This window comes from Nicotiana sylvestris, chromosome 12 (genome assembly GCF_000393655.2).
Source record: "Nicotiana sylvestris chromosome 12, ASM39365v2, whole genome shotgun sequence".
Lineage (NCBI taxonomy): Eukaryota > Viridiplantae > Streptophyta > Magnoliopsida > Solanales > Solanaceae > Nicotiana > Nicotiana sylvestris.
The window spans coordinates 53,953,434-53,959,447 of NC_091068.1; positions in this window are offsets into that span (position 1 = coordinate 53,953,434).

Here is a 6,014-nt window from a genome sequence, read left to right on the forward strand (position 1 = left end):
ATTGATGTTATTAAGTATATTATGCCTATATTCAAGCGGATTGGAAGTGGAACTGAGAGGTAAAGTGGTAATTGAGGCTTTATTTTGTCCGTAGAATTGAGATAAGTGTATGGCGGCCTAACCTTAGCTTGAGGGAATAGAAGTTGTGGTCTTATTTGCTATGTGTTAGCATTGAGTACGATGTATAGGTGTGGTGACGAGTATCTATATGTTGGTGTCAAGCATGCTCGTGAGTCTTATACCATGATTGTTATGACTCTATTATGCAATGTCCATGCTTAAATTGATAATTATCAATTTTGAACAAGGCTTATGATAATTTCTTAGTAATTGACCATTGGGGAATATTGGCCCAAGTAGAGATTCATTTTGTAAAGTAATTGTTGAAACGCGATTGGTTATAGCTGATTTCCTTGCCGGGATGTTATTGTTTATATTGTTGATTTCCTTGTTGGGACGTATTATTTCTATTGTTTGGGTGAGGAAGAGTGTAAAGCACTAAGGGTGATGCCGTGCACGATATTGTGAGTGCTAATGCACGAAGGGTGATGTCGTGCACGATATTGTGAGTGTTAATGCATGAAGGGTGATGTCGTGCCGATATTTTGAGAGTTAATGCATGAAGGGTGATGTTGTGCCATGATTATGAGAGGAAATGCACGAAGGGCGATGCCGTGCCATTTTTGTTGTTTCATATGGTGAGAACGAGAGTAAAAGCACGAAGGGTGATGTCGTGCACGTGTTACTGTTTTCCTTATACATGTTGATTTAACTATGGTATCCTTTATGCTTCTCTATTAGTTCATTGTTAGAACTTGATATTCCCCGCAGCATGTCCTCTTCCCATCTTATTCTGTTGATTCTTGTTATTATGGTTCTGTTTGTATATGATTTAACTGCACAGGTTTATATGGTTGTCGTGTCCTAGTCTCGTCACTACTTCGCCGAGGTTAGGCTCGACACTTACCAGTACATGGGTTCAGTTGTACTAATACTGCACTCTGCACTCTTTTGTGCAGATTTCGGTGTCGGACCCGGTAAGTAGCTGAGGTAGCTGCCTTCAGTCCAGGGAGACCAAGGTAGATCTGCGCAGAGCCTGAAGTCCCCTTCCCTGTTTTAGCTTTCTGCTATCTCTTTTCATTTCGAGGATAGTTGTACTTCTTTCAGACTTGTATTTGTAATCAAAATCTTAGTCGTTCGTGAATTTGTGATACCAGATTCGTGGGTAGACATGTATTGGATTATTTGAATTTGTTATAGCACTTCTGCACTTTTCATCTGCTTAGCTTTAGTTACTATTTATATCTGTTTGGGTTGATTGCTAATGTGTAGAATCTTAACCATTGTCTTGCCTAGCTTTCATGAGTAGGCGCAATCACGACTCCCGAGGGTGGAAATTCCGGGTCGTGACATAATCAACCTAGAAAAATTAATTTATTAAAAATTGGAATAAAAGTTACCTATAAAATAGGACTATTTAAAAAAATATTATGGGAATTTTATGGGTTGTTGGAGAAGACATATGGGTTGGAATTGAGAAAAAAAGGTGAAGAGAGAGAGAGAGTTATAAGAGTTACCTTTTGTCAATGTTTTGGAAAAATGACAGAAATATGATACTTCAATGATACTATTGACTTTTTGACCTCGGTAAGAGAATTACCAGAATTTTGTATGTGGTGATCATCAGGATTTCCCACAAAATTATGTCAATTGCCATAATTTTTCATATGCATCACACTAAAATTTGCCATAAAACATGATAATTGTCAAAAACTTTTATATCGTACTCACCAGGATTTTCAAAAATATGGCAGTCGCTAAAAATATTTATATGGTGATTATCAAAAATTACTTTTATGTCAATCGCCAAAAATTTTTATATGATGATCACAAGGATTTGCCACAAAACACTACTAAAAACTGCTTAAATTCATCCAAGAAAATCGACCGAAATCGATTGAAAATTGTAAAAAATCAACCGATTTCCGATCGCTTTTAATTAGTCGGAAAAATGATGGTCGCTAACGTATTGCGACCCAAATCGGTCGAAAATTTCCAACCGAAATCGGTCGGTTTATTCAAAGCGTTGACTGACTATCATACTTCATTTACCGACTGAAATCGGTTAGAATTTTAAATAAATAATAATTTATTCAAATATATAATTATTTATAAATTATAATAAATTGTTAATTTATTTAAATAAATAAATTTAACATAATTTTCGACCGAATTCAGTCGAAAATTTAAAAAATCTAGGGATTTCATTTGAAATTTCAGATCGAATTCGGTCGGAAATTTGAATTTCTGCGCGGGAAAAAATATTTTCGACCGATTTCGGTCGGTTTTCTAGGTAAAAACTGGGCAAAAAATGCTTATTTTTAAGCTACACCACCTGCCAATTACAACCAATATTCATCCTATAATGGCAACATTACATTGCTGTCATTCAACCATAATTAATCAACAACAAAAATAATTAACTAACAACAGCAACAACAATTAACTAACAACAACAACAACAATTATCTAACAACAACAATTATCTAACAACAACAACAATTAACCAACAACGCTAATAACAACAACAACAACGACATCGCTAATAACAGCAACAACGCCAATCACAGCAACAACTATACAAATATTCAATAACAAAATAATATCAACAATACAATTATCATTCAAAACTAGTCTCAACTAAATATTGACAAGTTCAATACTTTGTTTAGCAATACATACCACTTAATGAGTGTTTTATATTGCATCATCTCCATCTTCACTACTAGAACCTTCATCCTCGGCATGGTTCGAAGGATCACGACGAGAAGGATTAGCACATGGGAAAGGCTCATGAGACCGGGGAATGGGGAAAGCACCACTAGCAAGAAGATTGGCTAGCTGGCCTCGAAGGAGATTAATATTGATCACTTTTGTCTTAATCTTAATAAAAAAAGGAATCAAGCGCCTTGGATTCAAATATTCAAACAGTCTTTCTTGCTATCGAAATCTAAATATATATATATATATATATTGTGCGTCCATCTTTTCTAGCTGAACTTGAAGGGTACCAAATTGTTCATCTCTCTTTTGTTCTCTAGCCTTTGTCTCTTCAAGCTCTGATGTCAGCTTTGTGATCTTCTGTTCCATAGACGAGATAGTCGACCTATCAATTGCCTCACCTTGGGTGGAAGTCCCTATACCTTGCAATCCAGCCCTGTAGCACCAAAATGATCTCTCTGGAAGGTCGTATGCTATCCCCTTTTTAGGACCACCGACAACATCCAACTATATCCTCTGCACTTCTTTGTCTGAAAGGGGTGGTCGCTCGCCTTACTCATTCGGTAGCAAGCTCTGAGTGTACTCCTCTACATTATTCTTGTAGCGACCTTTTATTTAGAAGATAGAAAATTATTAACTATATAATATTATAAACATTTATAGTAGTTATGAAACTTACATATGCAGTCTGCGCGGGTCCTCGACCCATCTACTTAGATCTGTCGCCTTCTTCTTCCGGATGTGAGTCTCCATGAAGTACTCATCATGAGTCATCTTCCTCCCATATTTTTTTTTCTACAAATATAATAAAACGTGTTAACTAAATTAACATATATAAATATAGTTCAAAAAAAATAGATATAACTACTTTAAGGAATTACCACTAGTCTCCTCGTAAACCCCATGCTCCTTGCACCCATACAGTATAAGGAGCCACCCTTCTCAGATGCTCGGGCCTTCTTTCCCTGTTCACTCTTCTTCTCGAATTTCTTAGTGGTCCAATACCTCAACAGATCCTCCCATAAATGCGGTAGAACCCATGAAGGCTTCTTGCTCTTCTTTTGGGCAGAGCTGAAGGAATCAGATAGTCTCTTACAGCTTTTGAACACAAAATTTGCACAAATTTTACTGTTATACCTGTCCTCCTAGGCACACTTAGTCTGCAAATAAAATATGTAACGTTACATAAAAATATTGCTAATATAATTCTTAAATAGATAAGAATTGTATTAAAACCTTAAATTGGTTGAAAATTCGTTGCACGAGCTCCGGTGGAAAGTCACTCCAAGTCGGATAGGGTGCATTATACAATCGGCCAAAATTTTTAGTGATTATCTTTGTAACCCGATTATTAGGTATGAACCTGCAACATAGCAATTACATTAAATAAACAAGAGTAGTTATTATAATTCAGCAAAAATAAAGAAGTAATAAATAAATCTTACCCATTGCCCTTAGGCCTGATGCTCATCCTATGATAACGATCATACCGCATTTCATCTGGATCATCATCCTCCGATGAATCTGAAGCGTACGCAGAAGGGGAGGCATCTGGCTCATCGCTACTATCTCGAAAACGACGTCTATGAATGCTAGGAGATGAACTCCATGGAGAGGGAGACATGGTCCATGACGAAGATGGCTGCAATCCACCCCCTGCATCGATCTAGAGAAATATTGGTATCTGATTTGATATTTAATAATCTAAATGCAACAAACAACTGAGAGTTCATACTCCCTTCCCTTAGTGGACGACTAGCGGCCTCTAACTGTTCATAAAAATATTTTGCCTCTTTAGGAAGTTGTTCAACACTTTCATGGGTTTCAAAATCGAAGTGCATCCCTAAAGCATCCGCAACCATTTCATGGTATCTAGGATGTTGAACTCTATTCTCCACCGAGCTACTACTTTCACCACCAACTACGTTATAAAATACACCATCAGTATCATCAACCTCTCCATGACTAGTCCACACAAAATAATTATCCATAAACCCTTTTCTATAAAGATGAGTCGTAACATCCTCCGGACCAAAAAAATGCAAACATTTGCACTTCGTACAAGGACACCTAATTATCCCTCCAATCCGAAACGGTTCAAGTGACATTGCATGCCTAATAAATTCCTTAACACCTTCTATAAATTTCTCTCTCAAAAACCGACGATTAGGATAATTCTTATTATACATCCAACTACGATATTCCATATACATAAAGAACAAATAAATTATATTAATCATAGTTCAAATTAATTTATAGAATTAAGTTACATAATAAATTATAATTTGTTAGCACACTCAATTAATATAGCATAATTAGTTAAACCTAATTTTCTAAAAGCAATAAACACTAATAGAACAATATTATCCCCTATTACTAATAAACCCTAAATTTTTAAAAGCAATAAACATTAATATAATAATAAATTAAACCCTAAAATAATAAATTATTTCTAAAAGTAATAAAGAAAATTAACTAGTTTAAATAATTATACACCTCTATTAGTGCATAATCAATTTTAGTTACAATGTAGTTCACTTTAATTACAATATAGTTCAAAATTGCATAAAATGATATTAGGCATGCAATAAATTAAAAAATAAAAGACTAATAAGGTAGAACACTAACCTTAAAACAGAATGGTAGGCGGCAGGCGGCGGCAATAGGAGTGGAAGGCGGAGGAGGTGGGGCTAGGCAAGGTGGGCTGGGGGAGGTGGGGTTTCGATTTTGGGGGTGGGGGACTTGATTTTGGGTGGGATTTGGGTAAATAGGTGTGAGAAAGAGAGATGGAAGAGAGAAAGAAGAGAGAGATGGAAAAGATGAAAATGGGAAAGGAAACCCGTCTGTAGGTCAAATTAACAAAATTACCGACCGAATTCGGTCAGAAATTTCGGTTGGTAATAATAAAATATTTTGACCGTTTGACCTCAATATTATCCAATAATATTGAGTTGTATCCAAATATATTAAATTGTATCCAATTATGTTAAGTTGTATTAATATATAATTTTATTCAATTATAGTAAGTTTTAATCGATTATAATTGAATATAGTATAGTATAGTGTATGTGTGTGTGTATATATATATATATATCAATTAAGTATTAAATATTGTTGACAAAAACCGACCGGCTTCGGTCGATAATTTTATTAAATTTATATTTTAACTATTTTTTCGACCGAACTCGGTCGGAAATATTTAATTATAACTTATTCCGGTTGGTAAATTAAAT